General features: G+C 39.1%; 2 protein-coding genes across 2 annotated transcripts in view; one reads left to right on the top strand and one right to left on the bottom strand.

Moving 5' to 3' along the window:
- Positions 1-24,034, bottom strand: part of coro7 (coronin 7) — a 360,770-nt gene that overhangs the window by 110,204 nt on the left and 226,532 nt on the right. The gene's annotated exons all lie outside the window — the stretch shown is intronic.
- vasnb (vasorin b) overlaps positions 207-24,034 on the top strand; it is a 54,611-nt gene continuing 30,783 nt past the window's right edge. Inside the window, exons 1-2 of the mRNA XM_061974179.2 lie at positions 207-361; positions 9,777-9,842. The gene's annotated coding sequence lies outside the window, so the exon portion shown is untranslated. The remainder of the gene's footprint in view (positions 362-9,776; positions 9,843-24,034) is intronic.

The raw sequence follows: 24,034 nt of genomic DNA, 5'->3' as shown, positions 1-24,034 counted from the left end.
AAGCAAGGACGTAGAAATGCAAGATAAATAAAGTTTGTTGCACGGCAAATATAAAAAATAAAATAAAAGGACAGCCATGTCTTTAAACAGGTAGCGCCAGTGAAGTGCGTTCATGCGCTGGCTGCAGGAATCTGCGGCTCAAAAGCTGCAAGGTGACTCCGGCTCCTCCCATCCTGCTCCAGCACCAACAATAAAGAAGCTTTCTGTGTGCACGCAGCCGCCACTCCAGCGCATTCCTCCACGCAAACGCGTCTCTCGTCCCGTCTTAATTTAACGCTGGCTTTGACGCGCACACAGCGGAGGAAACTTGTGGACTTTACGCGTGGACATCATTTTACGCGTGGACATAAATACGTTAGAGGTAAGACTACTTCTACATCGTGTTGGCTTGCGGGGATCGACGCGTGAATCCACCGCGAGGTAACGAATATAACTCACGCAAAGTTCGGCGAGGAGCTGCGAGAAGCCGACCCGGGCTGAGCTGCAGGCAGGGCGGCTTGGGAGCGCGCATCGAGCCCGGCGGTGCTCAACACACAAAACTTCATTATAGCCGAAAGGGACAAGCGGTAAAAAATGGATGGATGGACGGCACTTCGAGTGGGAGGGTGGAAAAAAAAGCTGGTTATTTTTGCATCTGAAGTTACAATTGAATTAGAATTGTGTGGAAGTGATTAGACTCTAGAAGAATGCGTTGCAAAACTCTCACAAGATGTTGTGTTACACTTATGATGAGGCTTGCTACTCATGCTGTTTATTATTATTATTATTATTTATTTTTATTGCCGGACACTTTTCATGCAGATGGAGAGGGGTGATGGTCCCCCCGAAAAAAAGACCAAATCACAAAGACAATAAATAAATAAACAAACACACACACACATACATATTATATTATATTACCATGAATTGATTAACGTGGACCCCGACTTAAACAAGTTGAAAAACTTATTCGGGTGTTACCATTTAGTGGTCAATTGTACGGAATATGTACTGAACTGTGCAATCTACTAATAAAAGTCTCAATCAATCAATCAAAACAGGCCAAAAGTTTGGACACACCTTCTCATTCAATTCATTTTCATGACTATTTACATTGTAGATTGTCACTGAAGGCATCAAAACTATGAATGAACACATGTGGAGTTATGTACTTGACAAAAAAAAGATTAAATAGCTTAAACCATGTTTTATATTCTAATTTCTTCAAAATAGCCACCCTTTGCTCCGATTACTTTTTCCGCACACTCTTGGCATTCTCTCCATGAGCTTCAAGAGGTAGTCACCTGAAATGGTTTTCACTTCACAGGTGTGCTTGAAGCTCATGGAGAGAATGCCAAGAGTGTGCAAAGCAGTGATCAGAGCAAAGGGTGGCTATTTTGAAGAAACTAGAATATAAAACGTGTGTTCAGTTATTTCACCTTTTTTTTTTGTTAAGTACATAACTCCACATGTGTTCATTCATAGTTTTGATGCCTTCAGTGACAATCTACAATGCAAATAGTCATAATATACATAATATATATATGCACACTCTTGGCATTCTCTCGACGAGCTTCAAGCACACCTGTGAAGTGAAAACCATTTCAGGTGAATACATCTTTAAGCTCATCGAGAGAATGCCAAGAGTGTGCGAAAAAGTAAATCGGAGCAAAAGGGTGGCTATTTTGAAGAAACTAGAATATAAGACATGTTTTCAGTTATTTCACCTTTTTTTTGTTAAGTACACAACTCCACATGTGTTCATTTATTTATAGTTGTGATGCCTTCAGTGACAATCTACAATGTAAATAGTCATGAAAATAAAGAAAACGTATTGAATGAGGAGAAGGTGTGTCCAAACTTTTGGCCTGTACTGTATATATATATATATATATATATATATATATATATCAATAAAGGATGTACATATGATATAAATTTAGGATGTGAGTGACTTTGCAAAAACAAATATTGACATCTTTCTATATGTGATTAAACCAAAATTCTTCACAAATGACAACAAAATGTTGTAAACAAGCGTCTTCCCTCAAAGAAAAGTGCTAATAAAGTATCTATTTTTCAACAATATACATGTCTATTGTTTATTCCTCTTAATATGATGCACTGTTTGGAGCGTTATCGCTAAAATTTGGTTGGTTGGTTGAAGTTTATTTCAAACATTTACAGTTTCAATATGATACTTAACTCATTTTTGTTTTTCTATACAACAAGTCCGAAAAGGAGCAGGAAGAAGCTAATTAGATCCTATCCGTTTTCTACTTTATAGCAATTACTAACTGTTCTCAATTTGTAACACCATTTTATATCAACAGTTTTCTTAAAAAATCGTAAAGTCAGTTATGTATTAATTTAAAGAGATGAATAATATCTTATTTGCCATAAATTCAAAACATTTATCATAATTCTTCTTCCTTGTACTTTGTAAACACTTGTAGTTTCAACAGTTTCTTAATCTGGATCATAATAGTGCATTGTTTGACTTCTTTACTTTAATCCATTCCACAATATAATTCTTCACACTGGTATACTGAAGGTTTTAAGAGTTGCACGTGCATACAAATGGTTGAAATTTGATTTTCTTCGAAGGTTATATTTCTCTGCTTTTGTTCAGAAGACTTGAGATTATAACCTATTAAGTCTTTATAACAAGCAACCATATTTGATCACCATAAATTTGAGTCACTAGAACCATTTTTCCAATAAATGTACAGTAATAGCAGCTGGAATGGGCTCCAGCACCCCCGTGACACCGAGAGGGACAAGCAGTAGAAAATGGATGGATCAAATTATTAATAAGGATAGACAAAGTAATCAATGAGTTGATAAATTGGTCACTGGATGATTGACTACTGGAGACAGTGCTGTTGGTTCAGTTCCTTTTGACAAAAATGTTGTTGTTTTTTTTAAAAACAAATCATAAATCATCTTAAATTAATACAAAAACATAAATATATACATTGTTAATTCTACTTACAATTGTCATAATACATCAACAATATAGAATAGGTAATAATAAAATAGGGTATGCACAATAAAAAAAATATTTCACTTAAATTTGAAAGAAAAAACATTAATTTAGTATGTTCTATATGTATATTAATTTGAAAATATGATAAAAATATCAATTAATTCCGTATCTATCAGTCAATTTAGAACTGCCCCCCGCCCTGACTGAATTTTAGAATTAAACAAGCAAATAGTGTTGTCTCGATACCAATATTTTGGCACTGGTACCAAAATTATTTCCATACTTTTCGATACTTTTCTAAATAAAGGGGACCACCAAAAATTGCATTATTGGCTTTATTTAAACAAAAAAATCTTAGGGTACATTAAACATATGTTTCTTATTGCAATTTTGTCCTTAAATAAAATAGTGAACATAGTAGACAACTTGTATTTTAGTAGTAAGTAAACAAACAAAGGCTCCTAATTTAGCTGCTGATATATGCAGTAACATATTGTGTTATTTTCCATTCTATTATTTTGTCAAAATTATTAAGGACAAGTGGTAGAAAATGAATTATTAATCTACTTTTCATTTACTGTTAATATCTGCTTACTTTCTCTTTTAACATGTTCTATCTACACTTCTGTTAAAATGTAATAATCACTTATTCTTCTGTTGTTTGGATACTTTACATTAGTTTTGGATGGTACCACAAATTTGGGTATCAATCCGATACCAAGTCGTTACAGGATCATACATTTGTCATATTCAAAGTCCTCATGTGTCCAGGGACACATATACAAATCTTAAAAAAACGAGAGAAGATGTTGTAATGCCAAAAAATATCGATGTATTCATAGTAGTATCGACTAGATACACTCCTGTACTTGGTATCATTACAGTGGATGTCAGGTGTAGATCCACCAATGGCGTTTGTTTACATTTTGACGCCGATGAGCTACGGTGTGTAGTGAAGCATGTTTAGCTATTCCTCGTCCTGCAGTGATAATGATACTTGTAAGAAACGTACTTTATTTGTCGCCATGGAGGCGAGGATTAGTGATTTAGAAGTAGCTAAAACACTGACGACTGCGTTAGCCACTAGCTAGATAACCATGTCTTAAAGCACCTCTTCCTGAGGGCGTTTCAGTGTTATAACTTCACCTTTATCGTTAGTTTTTAAGCCAAAATGCGTCCGTTCTCCCTTTTCTGTCTACACACTGTGTCTGCTTGTAAGTACTCCGTGATTGTGCGCTGCCGAACATGCTCGTCTGCTGGTAAACCAGCAATGTCATGACAGGACGACGACCGCGGTATAGTACCGAATATGATTCATTAGTATCGCGGTACTATACTAATACCGGTATACCGTACAACCCTAATAGCAAAAAAATGCATAATAATTAGGGATGTTGCCGATAAATGCGCTAAAATGTAATATCGGAAATTATCGGTATAGGTTTTTTTTTTATTATCGGTATGGTTTTTAAAAAAAATTGTTTTTATTAAATCAACATAAAAAACACAAGATACACTTATAATTAGTGCACCAACCCTAAAAACCTCCCTCCCCCATTTACACTCATTCACACAAAAGGGTTGTTTCTTTCTGTTATTAATATTCTGGTTCCTACATTATATATCAATATATATCAATACAGTCTGCAAGGGATACAGTCCGTAAGCACACATGATTGTGCGTGCTGATGGTCCACTAATAGTACTAACCTTTAACAGTTATTTTTACTAATTTTCATTAATTACTAGTTTCTATGTAAATGTTTTTAATTTATTTATCTTATTTTATAATTTTTTTTAAAAAAGTACCTTATCTTCACCATACCTGGTTGTCCAAATTAGGCATAATAATGTGTTAATTCCATGACTGCATATATCGGTTGATATCGGTATCGGTAATTAAAGAGTTGGACAATATCGGAATATCGGATATCGGCAAAAAGCCATTATCGGACATCCCTAATAATAATACAATTTATCATCAAATGTACCGTATTTTTCGGAGTATAAGTCGCACCGGAGTAAAAGTCGCACCTGCCGAAAATGCATAATAAAAAAGGAAAAAAACATATATAAGTCGCACTGTAGTCCGGCCAAACTATAAAAAAAAGTCCGAAAAATATGGTAAATGGAAAAAAATTCCACAAAAATGGTTCGGAAAAAAATGTTTTGTAATGTGTGTAAAAAAGACCAAAAAAAAAAAGACATAAGTTAACAGATCACTGAATGTGTGGTTAATAAAGTTGCACAAAGAATAAAGCCTTAACCGCCTTCCCCCGAGATGCTTAATAAGTGTAAGAACAGTCTTCTGACCACAATCCCGCAAGCCTTCAGACGGATTAGCATCTTTACACAAAAACCCCCCAACCTCCATAACAAACAGGCACGGAAAATCACATAATCCTTCCTGGGGGTTTTGGGGGTGCATAGCAAAACAGTAAACCACTCCAATAGTGCTGCTATTAACCCCCCCACCCGCCCTTCTCTGCCGATTTCCTCGCCATGTGTGTCATTGACAGTAGATAATTGGTTTATATCAGCAACAGGAGGCCTGGGGGGGGTTTTTATTTGCTAATGGGTGAACTTTCAGGCTTCTAATGCTGCAGGAAGTGTGGACACAGCTTGACAGGGTAAACAAATGCTAAAGTGTGCCAGCGGGTTTTCTGCAAACAAGACGCGGTTAAGACCTTCAAATATTAGTGTCACAACATTCCCGGGGGACAGAGCGCGCAATTGTGTTGAGGCGGATAAGTCCCCAGATACGCACCAAGTACACATAATTCCATTCATGCTACGTTTTGAATGCACACTCATTGCAATGCATTTGTAATTGTGACTAATTAGAGGAGCGGCCCCTCCCAGTGGGATGCAGTGCAGTTGGACACCAATGCAAAACAATGATTGGGAGTTAACGCCAATTACCGCCAGCGTGAGAAGCATCCTGCATCGGAGGGATTATGGATGGTGAAAAGTCAGGTGCTGAGGCGAGGAGGAGGTCTCGGGGGGTGGGGGGTGAGGGGGGACAGAGGATACTAGAGAGGTGAGGGGGAGCCACAGAGGGCACTCACACAGCTGGCCCAGAGAGGGAAGTCGACAGGGCAGAAAGTTGGGAATTACCGTATTTTTCGGACTATAAATCGCAGTTTTTTTCATAGTTTGGCCGGGGGTGCGACGTATATTCTTGGTGTTGGGTTTTATCAAATAAATTTCCCCAAAAAATGCCACTTATACTCCAGTGCGACTTATATATGTTTTTTTCCTTCTTTATTGTGTATTTTCGGCAGGTGCGACTTATACTCCGGTGCGACTTATACTCTGAAAAATACGGTATATGTATGTTTGTACAGTGAATGTATATGTAAATGTATGTGTACCGTATTTTTCGGACTATAAATCGCAGTTTTTTTCATAGTTTGGCCGGGGGTGCGACGTATATTCTTGGTGTTGGGTTTTATTAAATAAATTTCCCCAAAAAATGCGACTTATACTCCAGTGCGACTTATATATGTTTTTTTTCCTTCTTTATTGTATATTTTCGGCAGGTGCGACTTATACTCCGGTGCGACTTATACTCTGAAAAATACGGTATATGTATGTTTGTACAGTGAATGTATATGTAAATGTATGTGTACCGTATTTTTCGGACTATAAATCGCAGTTTTTTTCATAGTTTGGCCGGGGGTGCGACGTATATTCTTGGTGTTGGGTTTTATTAAATAAATTTCCCCAGAAAATGCGACTTATACTCCAGTGCGACTTATATATGTTTTTTTTCCTTCTTTATTGTATATTTTCGGCAGGTGCGACTTATACTCCGGTGCGACTTATACTCTGACAAATACGGTATATGTATGTTTGTACAGTGAATGTATATGTACATGTATGTGTATATGTATGTTTGTACAGTGAATGTATATGTACATGTATGTGTACCGTATTTTTCGGACTATAAGTCGCAGTTTTTTTCATAGTTTGGTCGGGGGTGCGACTTATACTTAGGAGCGACTTATGTGTGAAAATATTAACACATTACCGTAAAATATCAAATAATATTATTTAGCTCATTCACGTAAGAGACTAGACGTATAAGATTTCATGGGATTTAGCGATTAGGAGTGACAGATTGTTTGGTAAACGTATAGCATGTTCTATATGTTATAGTTATTTGAATGACTCTTACCATAATATGTTACGTTAACATACCAGACACGTTCTCAGTTGGTTATTTATGCCTCATATAACGTACACTTATTCAGCCTGTTGTTCACTATTCTTTATTTATTTTAAATTGCCTTTCAAATGTCTATTCTTGGTGTTGGGTTTTATCAAATAAATTTCCCCAAAAAATGCGACTTATACTCCAGTGCGACTTATATATGTTTTTTTCCTTCTTTATTATGCATTTTCGGCAGGTGCGACTTATACTCTGGTGCGACTTATACTCCGAAAAATGCGGTATATGTATGTTTATACAGTGAATGTATATGTACATGTATGTGTATATGTATGTTTGTACAGTGAATGTATATGTACATGTATGTGTATATGTATGTTTGTACAGTGAATGTGCATGTGGTTGTACAAACTTTGTGTGTGTAGGTATGTACTGTATTTGTGTATGTATGTGGGAGCGTAGGTACCTATGTGTGCGCGTATGTATGTTTATATGTATGAATAATTGTGTGTTAGTATTTGTATGCACAATATATTTGACTCCCAGTATGTACTAGAGTACGGCCCCAACCTTTTTGCAGGTTTAACTGCACCTGCACATGAAAATGTGCAAAGAAAAACCAAAGAAAAACCCATTAATGCAGTTGTTGGCATGTTCAAGTACCTTCAAACTTTGCCCTCAGCTTAGTGGCGTCACATTTCAGTGCTGACCAGGCGGTATATACGAAGGCAAACCCCCTGCTCGTGCCTCAGAAGCTAAATTGAGGTCCAACCATTAGAGGTAGACCTCGTACAAATATACACACACATGCAAAAACACCCCCTCCCAAATAAATCACTGCCACACGTGCTGATCGTTAACAGAAAGTGTCGCTGGAATTCAGGAAATCAAACGTTCAAATTGGGTTCGCTCGGTTGCTTTGGTTTGGGGGGGGAGAAAAAAAAACTTCAAAAAGTCCAGAAAATCCCCCCGAAAATCCAACGACCGACACAAAGCAAACAAACAGGGAGTGTGAGGAGATGCATGGGGAGGACGCGAGGAGGGAGGATGCTCATCCCACAAAACCACCGCAAATTGCAACGTTTCAGCATAGAAAAAGAAAAGGCCCTCCTAATCTAAGGCTGTAATTACCTTGGGGGAAACCAAGACCTTACTAGGCAAAAGCACACACACACACACACACACACACACACACACACACGCATACACACACACGCCTATTAGTCTACTCAACCGAAACTAGTAACAACAGATCAGCCTTTGAGCGCCCGTTCAAATATTTAACCACTTGCTATCAATGACTGATTAAAAATCAAACAAGTAAGATGCACACAAGCGCACATCCGGCACTTATGAATACAGATTTGAATGATAAGTCCACACAGAAGCTTTGTAAATATAATTAAGTTGCACCAACTAAGTGCACCAATGGAATTCCGCGATCGATTCCCCGATTTTTTGGGGGTATTTTCCACGACATGACAATCAACAATGTCCCCACAAAGAAAGATAAAAACATCTGAAATATCCTTGATTGCTAAAACAAAGTAGATGCGGTAAATATCACTAAAAAAAAGACATGAAACTGCTACAGGAAAATACCAAAAAAAAGAGAAAAAGCCACCAAAATAGGAGCGCAAGACAAGAACTAAAACACTACACACAGAAAAACAGCAAAAAAAACCTCAAAATAAGTCATGGCGTGATGTGACAGGTCATGACATTACACCTACTTTGAGACAAGACCTATATTGATGCATGTGGTTTAAAGTCATATCCAACAATTGCGACGACTTTTTACTGTCAACTGCGTTTCGTTTTTTAAATGATTTCTGCTGGTGGTGTGCCTCCGAATTTTTTCAAAGCAAAAAATGTGCCTTGGCTCAAAAAAGGTTGAAAAACACTGGTTTAGATGACTATCTTGTATATATTAATGTGTTTAACAGAATTGTTAATACAGCTTTTATATCAGACTAATGCCCAATGAAGCCTTCTGCAGAGAGCGTCATCTCTCGGTCTACCTACAGGACAAACATGCACATGCACAAAGCGGGTCATTAAAGTCTAACGGGTGGTGGAATGGCATGATTAGTATGTCGTAAACAGAGTTGTGTGTGTGTGTGTGCAGCCTGCAGCCATGGCAGTGACTCAGGGCTGATGTATGCAACATCAAGTAAGGTCTCTGCCATAACACGAGCAGGTTGAACAAGTGGCTGAGTCATCGTTAAGTTATGATGCTATCCTATGTATTAAAAAATGAAAATAAAAAATACAATCATAGTTACGCATGAGTCTCCAGATCAACAACAAACTACTATAACAGCAGGGGGTTGATGATGGACTAATTACACAGTGCAAGAGTGGTCGGCCTGCATTCTTCCACCGCCATTCATTTCAGCTGCCAACGCTGAGCCCCGACACACACACACACACACACACACACACACACACACGCACACACACGCACACACACGCACACACACTTATAAACACAGCTGGAATCCAACCCCCTATCAGGGAAAAAAACAAAAAACTTCCTCCTTCACCTTTTGGGCAGCTCACAATACATGGCGATGGGCCAGAAACAAAAAAAAGAGGGCCATTGTATTCATTGGTTTTTTGTGTTCCTTATAGGGGACAACGGTCCAGAAATCGAGCAAAAGTGGAGCCACACTCAAGGAGGGACGCGTCTTTACCTGGGTGAGTGTCCATGAACCTTTTTTTAGATTTTTTTTTGTTTGAATATGGTTTGTATAGGAGAACAAACATGACACAAAACTTCCTAATTGTTAGAAAGTCCACTAGTTTATATTAAACATGCTTCACTGATGAGAGTATTTGGCAAGCACCGTTTTGTCCTATTAATTTCAGCGATCCTTGAACTCACCGTAGTTCGTTTACATGCACAACTTTCTCCGACGCTGCCACAGAAATACCTTTTTTATGCCACTCCTTCTTTGTCTCATTTTGTCCACATTTTATGCTGTGCGCAAAAGTGAGCTTTGTTGATTTTATTGATTTGCTGGCGTGCTTATCAGGCATATTTGGTCAATCCTTGACTGCAAGCTAATCGATGCTAACGTGCTATGTAGGTTAGCTGTATGTACATATTGCATCATCATGCCTCGTTTGTAGGTATTAGAGATGCGCGGATAGGCAATTATTTCATCCGCAACCGCATCACAAAAGTCGTCAACCATCCGCATCCACCCGAACTAACATTTAATCAAAACCGCACCCACCCGCACCCGCCCGTTGTTATATATCTAATATAGACGATGCAAGGCATTAGTGAGGTTATAAAGCTTTTGCCTGTTAAAGAAAGGAGACTGATCCAATGCAGCAGAGACATTCAATGCGTGCCACGTTGTCACGGCCCAGACGCACACTAGTGCGCAATCATCTGGGAGCCGCGCTGAGCGCACCTCCAAGCGCGCTCGCGCCACTCAAACTGCTGCAGGCAGCTGCGTTCTATCTTGTTTTAACATCCTGTGGCACTCTTCTGGGATCACGGCGGACGAAACTGCTCATGCTCAGGGTGTTTGTGGAGGTTCGGGGTTTTGCACAAATGTGATGCACCATGTTAGATGTCCCGGTTTTGTGACTGTCGTAGACATAAACAGCGTCGCAGCTCTTGCAAATCACGTAGTCAGCATTACTATCATCCTGATTTACAACCTCATAAAAACGAGTCCACGCTGAACTTTTCTGGCCTTTTTTTCCCCTGGTCTTTAGTATTCCCTTTTTTAGTTTGTCGCGTACCACGTTTGCTGCCGGCGTTGACATCTCTTTTTTTTCTTCTTCTTCTGTTGTGGCATATGCTGCAGGTGCCTGCTCGTTTTTCGTATGTGGGTAACAACATTTAACTATGTATATATATTTCCGAATTGGTTTAACTGCCACCCGCCTGTATCTATTTAAAATCTAATTTTTTTTAATTTCAACCGCCCGACCCGACCCGCGGATAAAATCAAATTTTTTTTAATTTCAACCGCCCGACCCGCGGATAATCCGCGGACTCTGCGGTTGTGTCCGCAAACCGCGCATCTCTAGTAGGTATATTTGAGCTCATTTAATTTCCTTTACTTATGTCCTCTGTGTATTTAATTTATATTTGCATGTCTCATGACACATTATCTGTATGTAACGATGAGATGGCGACTTGTCCAGGGTGTACCCCGCCTTCTGCCCGATTGTAGCTGAGATAGGCTCCAGCGCCCCCCGCGACCCCAAAGGGAATAAGCGGTAGGAAATGGATGGATGGAATATTGGCTGCATTTGTGATAGTTGTTTGTGTGCCATGTTGTTCCAGACCACAGCAAACGTTACCCAGCTTGCAAAGATTGTAATAAATCCATTAGAAGAAGACAGCCAGCCGTTTCCTTTAAGAATAAAAATTAAAATACAACATTTCTGTCAACGAAGATTTGCGTCAGCCTTTGATAGTAGGCTAATATAGCTAATATAGACACTTACATCATGTGTTGCCTTCATTATAATTATAATTATTGTTTGTGTGCCATGTTGTTCCAGACCACAGCAAACGTTACCCAGCTTGCAAAGATTGTAATAAATCCATTTCCTTTAACTTCGACACACACATCTACACTTTTGGCCATTCTTAGACAGTCATTTCCAGGAGTTTTCTCATCCTCGAGGAAGCCTCCAGTTTACTCATGATTTCCAATGTTGCAAAAACGTGTAGAATAAAAATCAAAACAACAACATTTCTGTCAACGAAGATTTGCGTCAGCCTTTGATAGTAGGCTAATATAGCTAATATAAACACTAACATCATGCGTTATCTTCATTATAACACTTACCGTATTTTTCGAACTATAAGTCGCAGTTTTTTTCATAGTTTGGCCGACTTATACTCAGGAGCGACTTATGTGTGAAATTATTAACACATTAGCGTAAAATATCAAATAATATTATTTAGCTCATTCACGTAAGAGACTAGACGTATAAGATTTCATGGGATTTCGCGATTAGGAGTGACAGATTGTTTGGTAAACGTATAGCATGTTCTATATGTTATAGTTATTTGAATGACTCTTACCATAATATGTTACGTTAACATACCAGGCACGTTCTCAGTTGGTTATTTATGCCTCATATAACGTACACTTATTCAGCCTGTTGTTCACTATTCTTTATTTATTTTAAATTGCCTTTCAAATGTCTATTCTTGGTGTTGGGTTTTATCAAATAAACGTCCCCAAAAAATGCGACTTATACTCCAGTGTGACTTATGTTTTTTTTTCCTTCTTTATTATGCGTTTTCGGCCGGTGCGACTTATACTCCGGAGCGACTTATACTCCGAAAAATACGGTGTATAAGGCTTTTAATTTTTTGCGGCTCCAGACAAGATTTTTTTTATTGTATTTTTGGTCCAATATGGCGCTTTCAACATTTTGGGTTGCCGACCCCTGCAATAGAGTAAAAGGATAGATTTGGGACTTCCCGCGGGCCGGATTTTGGATATAAAAAATGCTGTTAAAAAGTGACAAGAGTGTTAGCACTGTAGCTTACATACTGTAGCTATTCTCGAGTTGCTAACTGTTCCACTCCTTATTGGACAAAAACAGGGTACTGTATTTTTCGGAGTGTAAGTCGCACCGGAGTATAAGTCGCACCTGCCGAATATGCATAATAAAGAAGGAAAAAAAACATATATAAGCCCGGCCAAAGTATGAAAAAAACTGCGACTTATAGTCCTAAAAATGCGGTATATGAAAAAAGGGAATAAACAACTTTCGCATTAAAGCTACAGACCAGTGGTTCTTAACCTTATTGGAGGTACCGAACCCCACCAGTTTCATATGCGCATTCACCGAAACCCTTCTTTAGTGAAAAATAAAATGTTTTTTTTTCAAATTCAAGACAAAGTTATATGTTTTTGGTAACACTTTAGTATGGGGAACATATCTTAAGTAACAAAGACTTAATTTAGAGTTATTTGGTTAGGGGTAGGGCCAGGGTTAGAGGGTTAGGGTTATAATAAGGCCATGCCGAATAAGGCATTAATAAGTACTTAAAGGGGAACATTATCACAATTTCAGAATGGTTAAAACCATTAAAAATCAGTTCCCAGTGGCTTATTATATTTTTCGAAGTTTTTTTCAAAATTTTACCCATCACGCAATATCCCTAAAAAAAGCTTCAAAATGCCTGATTTTAACCATCGTTATATACACCCGTCCATTTTCCTGTGACGTCACATAGTGAAGCCAACACAAACAAACATGGCGGAAAGAACAGCAAGCTATAGCGACATTAGCTCGGATTCAGGCTCGGATTTCAGCGGCTTAAGCGATTCAACAGATTACGAATGTATTGAAACGGATGGTTGTAGTGTGGAGGCAGGTAGCGAAAACGAAATTGAAGAAGAAACTGAAGCTATTGAGCCATATCGGTTTGAACCGTATGCAAGCAAAACCGACGAAAACGACACGACAGCCAGCGACACGGGAGAAAGCGAGGACGAATTCGGCGATCGCCTTCTAACCAACGATTGGTATGTGTTTGTTTGGCATTAAAGGAAACTAACAACTATGAACTAGGTTTACAGCATATGAAATACATTTGGCAACAACATGCACTTTGAGAGTGCAGACAGCCCAATTTTCATCAATTAATATATTCTGTAGACATACCCTCATCCGCGCTCTTTTCCTGAAAGCTGATCTGTCCAGTTTTGGAGTTGATGTCAGCAGGCCAGGGAAGCTAGGGTCGATAGGGGGTTTAGCTCGCTCGTCTGCGGGAACAAACTGCCGCCATTGCTTGCCGTGCTACCGAGGTCCTTTGTCCCTGAATTGCTCACACACTCCGGCAGATTCAATGGGGGTCTGGCGGCAGATTTCTTTGACTTTATCGTATGAAATGCATCTGCTTTGAGTGTCGCAGGATATCCACACATTCTTGCCATCTCTGTCGTAGCATAGCTTTCGTCGGTAAAGTGTGCGGAACAAACGTCCAATTTCTTGCCACTTTCGCATCTTTGGGCCACTGGTGCAACTTGAATCTGTCCCTGTTCGTGTTGTTACACCCTCCGACAACACACCGACGAGGCATGATGTCTCCAAGGTACGGAAAACAGTCGAAAAAACGGAAAATAACAGAGCTGATTTGACTCGGTGTTTGAGAAAATGGCGGATTGCTTCCCGATGTGACGCCACGTTGTGACGTCATCGCTCCGAGAGCGAATATTAGAAAGGCGTTTAATTCGCCCAAATTCACCCATTTAGAGTTCGGAAATCGGTTAAAAAAAAATATGGTCTTTTTTCTGCAACATCAAGGTATATATTGACGCTTACATAGGTCTGGTGATAATGTTCCCCTTTAATAATGACTAGTTAAGAGCCAATATGTTACTAATTTGCATGTTAATAAGCAACTAATTAATGGTGAATATGTTCCCCATACTAAAGTGTTACCATGTTTTTTTACTGGTGCACAAAATGAACCGTGCATGAACATCACCTTGTTCAAAGAACAAAACCAACACAGTGCATAAACTCACAACAAATTACACACCTGCAAATCAGTCTGACTTCTGCTGTTGCCGTATCCGTAATACGCCGATAGGGAGAAGTTTTTCTTTACACGATGAGTCGGGTGTGTCTTGACCTGAGGCCGACTCACCGAACCCCTAGGGTTCGATCGAACCCAGGTTAAGAACCACTGCTCCAGACATATAAAACGGTGGGTTCTCAGGACTTTTAAACTTAAGTATTTTCAAAGTTGCATGTGATCACATTAAATGAGAAAAACGTAAATATTGAGCTTAAAATGGTCAAGGGTAGTCGCTGTCCTTCGCTCATTCCTGTTATGCTAATTGTCAGTGAGCTGTGACGGGGGCCTGGGTGTGCAGCCTGCCTCTGGCGTCTGGACGCACACCGCTACTCTCACTAATTGCTTCTCGACTTCCCCTGGAGTTCTGTAAAGAGCCTGGTTCTGCTCAAAAGAGAGGGCGGGAGGAGGGAAAAGGGAGCTGTTGACTTTTGGTGAAAACACATCAAGCACAACGTACATTCCTCAGGTTTGAGGAATCTGTGAATGGTGTGTCAGCTCGCTTCCGGTAAAATATTTGCCGTGCACACAATGTGTCAGTGTTAGCAGGTGAGAGTTGGCGGTTTCTCGTGAACATTTGGACCTCGATCTGTGCTGCCACTCTTGACAGTTTTGTGTGGGTTAGTCCATAGGACAGACCACACATTACCTCCCTGTGCATTTGAATAGGTTGCAAAGTATGGCCAATTCATACTATAAGGCGCACTTAAAATCCTTTTTCCCCCCCTCAAAACTCGACAGTGCGCCTAATGTAAGGAATAAGTTTGGTTGAGCTTACCCACCTCGAAGCTATTTTATTTGGTACATAGTGTAATGATAAGTGTGACCAGTAGATGGCAGTCAAACATAAGAGATAAGTGTAGGCTGCACGATGATGGGTCTCAAGTAAACAACACCAACATTTTAAATGTTCCATTGAGAATATAGAAAATTACACACGGCACTCAGAAATCTATCAAAATGTTTTAGTACGACTTTGGTAAGCTATGAAGCCGCACCGCTTGAAGGATTGTCGGCGCATTAAACATAGGAGTATTATTATGGTGTGTGTATAAGGTAAGACATATTATCTGGTGTTTTGTTTCACAATATTATGCAAAAGCAACTTTTCCTACTTTCTGGTACCCGCTGATCTGTATTTGGGATCTGCATAAATCCTGGAAAATTGCGCGTGTCCGCCTTTGTAGTCCGTGATAAGCTTCTTCTTTTTCTCTATCTTCTTGTTATGGGACATTCATCCTCCACTGTTGCCATTTCTAGTATAAAGTAGTGTAAAGTTCTTACTTATATCTGTCAGTAAACTCGCCATGAAAGCGCTAAAACATACCGGCGTAGTGAGTTTACATTATTCACCCAAGGAACTTTAGTTATTAGAGTTCCGGCCGGACGGTTTTTCACGAGACATAAACTGTCTGAGCGTGAAACTCCAGTTTCCATGCCATCTGCAGGACTTTCTATAGTGTATCTCAACTTTGACATGTTGGTTGTCTGTATTTAGTTATTTAAACTCTTTTTAGGTTTTTGTTGGTAAACATTTTTACATTTGAGAATTCCAACATTTTAATGTCGTCTGGATTATTCTTTAATATTTATTTATTCAATTAATACTTTTTCAATTTTAGAATTAAAATTTTAATGTTTGTCGTTTTTTGGCAGAAATTTAGCTGAAACTGAATCAACCGTGCCTCGACTGGTGGCAGAAAAGTAGTACTTAATAAATCAACAACACCCAATCGAGCGAGTATTTGCGGTCGATTAAATGATTATTATGGTCATCCTGCTTACGGGTGGAAAGCCTACAAGGTCAAACCTAAATACAAACATGCCAACCCATGATATCCTCAATGGACAACACTGTAGAAATGAAACTACTTTCCACTGAAAATGACTTAACACAAAAAAGCTGGCAACACTCTATCCCAGGGGTCAGCAACCCGCGGGCGGCTCTTTAGCGCCACGCGAGTGGCTCCCTGGACCTCTTTCAGAGATGAGTGAAAATGGAAAAACATGAAGAAAAAAATAAAATGTTTTGTTTGTGTAGGAGAACAAACATGACACAAACCTTCCTAATTATTAAAAATCCCAGTTTATATTAAACATGCTTCACTGATGGGAGTATTTGGCAAGCACCGTTTTGTCCGACTAATTTCAGCGATCCTTGAACTCATCGTAATTTGTTTACATGTACAACTTTCTCCGACGCTGCCACAGAAAGACGTGTTTTATGCCACTCCTTCTTTGTCTCATTTTGTCCACCAAACGTTTTATGCTGTGCGTGAATGCACAAAGGGGAGCTTTGTTGACTTTATTGATTTGCTGGCGTGCTTATCAGGCATATTTGGTCAATCCATGATTGCAAGCTAGTCGATGCTAACATGCTATTTAGGCTAGCTGTTTGTACACATTGCATCATTATGCCTCGTTTGTAGGTATATTCGAGCTCATTTAATTACCTTTACTTATGTCCTCTGTGTATTTAATTTATATTTGCATGTCTCATGACACATTATCTGTATGTAATATTGGCTGCATTTCAGATAGTTGTTTGTGTGCCATGTTGTTCCAGACCACAGCAAACTTTACCCAGCTTGCAATGATTGTAATAAATCCATTAGAAGAAGACCGTCTTTAAGAATACAAATTTAAATACAACATTTCTGTTAACGAAGATTTGATAGTAGGCTAATATAGCTAACATTGACACTTACATCATGTGTTGCCTTCATTATAAACATTTTTTATGGCTCCAGACAGATTTTTTATTTATTTATTGGTCCAATATGCCTCTTTCGACATTTTGGGTTGCCGACCCCCGCTCTATCCGATCTTTGTTTCAGATAAACACAACACTCATTCGACAGGAACTAGTAAATAGTAAGCTATTGATGTTAATATAGCTACTCAAAGGAGGAAAACTACACAAAGGGTGATGTATCCTCGACTAGGTAAACACTGTTTGTATGCCTTTTACAGGTCAGCTCAGGAATCCTGTGCACACACGTAATGACGTGTTTGAGCGGATGTGTGGATTACGAGCAAACACGCTGCAGACAAATTGCTGTTCTTTGCTACGATCCCAAAGCGTCATTCATACCGCCTTACCTTCGCTCTTTAGGAGCGCCTGTCAAATTGTCACCTAGGGGGGCGAGGGTCTATGTATAGGACTACCAATGCTACTGAAAGAAGCTGTCTGGAACCTGAGGATTTTTTTTAAAGAGTCCAGTATGTTTAGAGTTAATGTTCAAGTCTCGGACACATTTATAAAGGTTAACCAGGAGCACCAGGACTCTTAAAAGGACCTCAACTGAGTATGCAAATTTCCAAACACTCCCCATTCTTGACACTTTTTACCCTTAGGCCCCAAAAACAGACCCTCCCGTGGATGTATTATAAAATATATATTTTTAGGGCTGTCAAACGCATTTGATTGATCACCAAAAAATTATCACATTTATCATGTATGTGAAGTGAAGTGAATTATATTTATATAGCGCTTTTCTCTAGTGACTCAAAGCGCTTTTGCATAGTGAAAACCCGAAATCTAAGTTACATTTAAACCAGTGTGGGTGGCACTGGGTCTTGCCCAAGAACACAACGGCAGTGACTAGGATGGCCAAAGCGGGGATCGAACCTGGAACCCTCAAGTTGCTGGCACGGCCACTCTACCAACCGAGCTATACCCCCCACATAAACTACTATAAACTAGTGTTGTCCCGATACTAGAGATGTCCGATAATATCGGACTGCCGATAATATCGGCCGATAAATGCTTTAAAATGTAATATCGGAAATTATCGGTATCGGTTTCAAAATTATCGGTGTCGGTTCCAAAAAGTAAAATTTATGACTTTTTAAAACGCCACTGTGTACACGGACGTAGGGCGAAGTACAGGGCGCCAATAAACCTTAAAGGCACTGCCTTTGCGTGCCGGCCCAGTCACATAATATCTACGGCTTTTCACACACACAAGTGAATGCAAGCCATACTTGGTCACACTGAGGGTGGCCGTATAAACAACTTTAACACTGTTACAAATATGCCCCACACTGTGAACCCACACCAAACAAGAATGACAAACACATTCCGGGAGAACATCCGCACCGTAACACAACATAAACACAACAGAACAAATACCCAGAATCCCTTGAAGCACTAACTCTTCCGGGACGCTACAATATACAACCCCCGCCCCCACCTCGACCCCGCCCACCTCAACCTCCTCATGCTCTCTCAGGGAGAGCATGTCCCAAATTGCAAACTGCTGTTTTGAGGCATGTTAAAAAAAAAAAAATGCACTTTGTGACTTCAATAATAAATATGGCAGTGCCATGTTGCCATTTTTTTTCCATAACGTGAGTTGATTTATTTTGGAAAACCTTGTTACATTGTTTAATGCATCCAGCGGGGCATCACAACAAAATTAGGCATAATAATGTGTTAATTCCACGACTGTATATATCAATATCGGTTGATATCGGAATCGGTAATTAAGAGTTGGACAATATCGGAATATCGGATATCGGCAAAAAAGCCATTATCGGACATCTCTACCAGATACCAAAATGTATTTTGATACTTTGATACATTTCTAAATAAAGAAGACCACAAAAAATTGCATTATTGGCTTTATTGTAACAAAAAATCTTAGGGTACATTAAACATATGTTTCTTATTGCAAGTTTGTCCTTAAATAAAATAGTGAACATACAAGACAACTTGTCTTTTATTAGTAAGTAAGCAAACAAAGGCTCCTAATTTAGTCTGCTGACATATGCAGTAACATATTGTGTCATTTTCCATTCTATTATTTTTGTCAAAATGATTAAGGACAAGTGGTAGAAAATGAATGATTAATCTACTTGTTCATTTGCTGTTAATATCTGGTATTCTCTCGATGAGCTCCAAGAGGTAGTCACCTGAAATGGTTTTCACTTCACAGGTGTGCTTGAAGCTCATCGAGAGAATGCCAAGAGTGTGCAAAGCAGTGATCAGAGCAAAGGGTGGCTATTTTGAAGAAACTAGAATACAAAACGTGTTTTCAGTTATTTCACCTTTTTTTTTTGTTAACTACATAACTCCACATGTGTTCATTCATAGTTGTGATGCCTTCAGTGACAATCTACAATGTAAATAGTCATGAAAATAAAGAAAACACATTGAATGAGAAGGCGTGTCCAAACTTTTGGCCAGTACTGTATGTATGTGTGCGTGTATGTAATCAACACAATCAAATAAACTCGTACGCACGGATTACAGTTGAACTTTAAAATGATCTTCTATCATTTTAACCAAAACTAACTTTTGAAATGAAAAGGCGCAATGTTGACAAAACATGTGATACATTCTGAGTGGAGCACGCGTAATTTAATGGATTATTGGATGGGACACTTCTGAGTATAGTTACACAAGTGGAGTCATTTTATTTTAAGCAGCTGATAATGATAACGTATGCTGCTGAATTATAGTATGATAACATCTTTGAACATTTAGCGGATCGGATATATTTGATGTTCCTTTGCTGCCACAGCAAAGTTTACATACTAGCTAAATTTTTTGTTTCATCTGACATCACATGGACAAAGATAAGACCTTCTGGAGGAAAGTTCTGTGGTCAGATGGAACAAAAATTGAGCTGTTTGGCCACAATACCCAGCAATGTTTGGAGGAGAAAAGGTGAGGCCTTTAATCCCAGGAACACCATCCCTACCGTCAAGCATGGTGGTGGTAGTATTATGCTCTGGGCCTGTTTTGCTGCCAATGGAACTGGTGCTTTAAATGGGACAATGAAAAAGGAGGATTACCTCCAAATTCTTCAGGACAACCTAAAATCATCAGCCCCGGAGGTTGGGTCTTGGGCGCAGTTGGGTGTTCCAACAGGACATTGACCCTAAACACACGTCAATGTCATGTTTTGTGTTTTCTGTTTGTTTTGGACTCTTTTAGTTCCTGTTTGTGCACCTTAGTAACCATGGTTACTTCTGATTTTCACCTGCCTCTTGCGTTCGGGACGCTCACCTGTTGCTCATCAGAGACACTATTTAAGCCTGCCTTTTCCGGTCACTCGTCCTGGCTTCTTTGTTTGCTTTCCGCTACTGTCACGCAAGATTTGTTAGTTCACGATTCCAGTGCTAAGTTTTGCTCGTCTCCTAGCCCAGTGTTTTTCAACCACTGTGCACGGCACACTAGTGCACGGCACACTCCCAAATACGGCACACTCCCAAATAACTACCGTATTTTTCGGACTATAAGTCGCAGTTTTCTTCATAGTTTGGCCGGGGGTGTGACTTATACTCAGGAGCGACTTATGTGTGAAATTACTAACACATTACCGTAAAATATCAAATAATATTATTTAGCTCATTCACGTAAGAGACTAGACGTATAAGATTTCATGGGATTTAGCGATTAGGAGTGACAGATTGTTTGGTAAACGTATAGCATGTTCTATATGTTATAGTTATTTGAATGACTCTTACCATAATATGTTACGTTAACATACCAGGCACGTTCTCAGTTGGTTATTTATGCGTCATATAACGTACACTTATTCAGCCTGTTGTTCACTATTCTTTATTTATTTTAAATTGCCTTTCAAATGTCTATTCTTGGTGTTGGGTTTTATCAAATAAATTTCCCCCCAAAAATGCGACTTATACTCCAGTGCGACTTATATATGTTTTTTTTTCCCTTCTTTATTATGCATTTTCGGCCGGTGCGACCTATACTCCGAAAAATATATAACATATAGAACATGCTATACGTTTACCAAACAATCTGTCACTCCTAATCGCTAAATCCCATGAAATCTTATACGTCTAGTCTCTTACGTGAATGAGCTAAATAATATGATTTGATATTTTACGGTAATGTGTTAATAATTCCACACATAAGTCGCTCCTGAGTATAAGTCGCACCCCCGACCAAACTACGAAAAAAACTGCGACTTATAGTCCGAAAAATACGGTAGTTATTTGAATGACTCTTACCATAATATGTTACGTTAACATACCAGGCACGTTCTCAGTTGGTTATTTATGCCTCATATAAAGTACACTTATTCAGCCTGTTGTTCACTATTCTTTATTTATTTGAAATTGCCTTTCAAATGTCTATTCTTGGTGTTGGGTTTTACCAAATACATTTCCCCCAAAAATGCGACTTATATATGTTTTTTTTTTTCCTTCTTTATTATGCATTTTCGGCCGGTGCGACTTATATTCCGAAAAATACGGTACAACATATAGAACATGCTAAACGTTTACCAAACAATCTGTCACCCCTAAGCGCTAAATCCCATGAAATCTTATACGTCTAGTCTCTTACGTGAATGAGCTAAATAATATTATTTGATATTTTACGGTAATGTGTTAATAATTTCACACATAAGTCGCTCCTGAGTATAAGTCGCACCCCCGGCCAAACTATGAAAAAAACTGCGACTTATAGTCCGAAAAATACGGTAACCAAATATTAACATTGCTGTATGTATACTTTTGACCCATAATAAATTCATAAAAGAACCAAACTTCATGAATGTTTTTTTGTGACCAACAAGTATGTGCTCCAATCACTCTATCACAAAAAAATAAGAGTTGCAGAAATGATTGGAAACTCAAGACAGTCAACAAGTGTATGTACACTTTTGACCACGACTGTAGATAATTGGTCTCACTATGTATTCTCTCTTGAGGAAAAAAAAAGCACAATATAATTCACATCCATTGCATTCCTCTGATAAACGAATTGTTATTCTGTGATTTCGTCAACACTGAACCTCACTTATTGACCCTTGTGTCGTGACCATCCTCCCCTCCAGCTTGCGTTACACACAAGGAATCTCGTGGTTGCGCACACCTGCCGCAGGCGAACTGTGACGCCGAGCTTTTTGACAGATTGTTGCTGACTGATGTCTTTACATGCTCGATAGCAGCGTTCGCTTGTTTTGGAACTCGTCTGGCACAGGAGTGCGATCGCTTTGTTGACTTTACACGATTCCGTCACATATCTGAGAAAAGTTTCATACAATCTACACCTTTTTTTTGTATAGAGGTGTCTCTAAGGAGGCCTCAAAACTGATATACATTTTTGAGGATTTCCCGCCATCTTTGCGTTGGGAGGCGGAGAAACCGCCGACCTGCCGCCTCCTTGCTGGCGCAGCACCAGGCAAGAGTTTCACAATACATTTCATTGTGAAGTTCTTAATCAACAAGGCTTATCTGCGTTTTTTTTGTTTATCTTGCGTGTGGCACATGTCAAGGGGTTGGAGAAGTGGAAAAAAAAAAAAAAAAAAAAAATGCTGGGTGGGGCGGAATGACTTGAAAGATCACAAACGGAAAACTCTCGGATAAGAAAGTGAAGGACGGCCGAAGCCTGAAAAACAGGTTCGGTTCTTTAAAAATGTGATGCAAAAAATATACATATAACTTATGGGCTATGGTCAAAATGCTTTTTGAAGGTCAGGGATGTTCCGATCAGGGTTTTATGCTGCCGATTACGATCCCCCTTGAGTGAGATGGTCCGATACCGATCACATGTATTAACTGTAAAATGTAATCATAATTGTAATCAGAAAGAAAAAAAAACACAGGACGGCAGTCAAAGGGGAACATTATCACAATTTCAGAAGGCTTAAAACCATTAAAAATCAGTTCCCAGTGGCTTATTTTATTTTTCGAAGTTTTTTTCAAAATTTTACCCATCACGCAATATCCCTAAAAAAAGCTTCAAAGTGCCTGATTTTAACCATCGTTATATACACCCGTCCATTTTCCTGTGACGTCACATAGTGAAGCCAATACAAACAAACATGGCGGAAAGAACAGCAAGCTATAGCGACATTAGCTCGGATTCAGACTCGGATTTCAGCGGCTTAAGCGATTCAACAGATTACGCATGTATTGAAACGGATGGTTGTAGTGTGGAGGCAGGTAGCGAAAACGAAATTGAAGAAGAAACTGAAGCTATTGAGCCATATCGGTTTGAACCGTATGCAAGCGAAACCGACAAAAACGACACGACAGCCAGCGACACGGGAGAAAGCGAGGACAAATTCGGCGATCGCCTTCTAACCAACGATTGGTATGTGTTTGTTTGGCATTAAAGGAAACTAACAACTATGAACTAGGTTTACAGCATATGAAATACATTTAGCAACAACATGCACTTTGAGAGTGCAGACAGCCCAATTCAAGCTAAATTATTGGTAAACACAGTTTATGTATAATAATTTACGTAAAACCTCGAGTAATGAATAAAGTTTTCATCAATTAATATATTCTGTAGACATACCCTCATCCGCTCTCTTTTCCTGAAAGC

The sequence above is a fragment of the Nerophis lumbriciformis genome, linkage group LG22 (assembly GCF_033978685.3).
Source record: "Nerophis lumbriciformis linkage group LG22, RoL_Nlum_v2.1, whole genome shotgun sequence".
In the NCBI taxonomy this organism is placed as follows: Eukaryota; Metazoa; Chordata; class Actinopteri; order Syngnathiformes; family Syngnathidae; genus Nerophis; species Nerophis lumbriciformis.
This window is presented reverse-complemented; position numbering and strand designations above follow the sequence as displayed.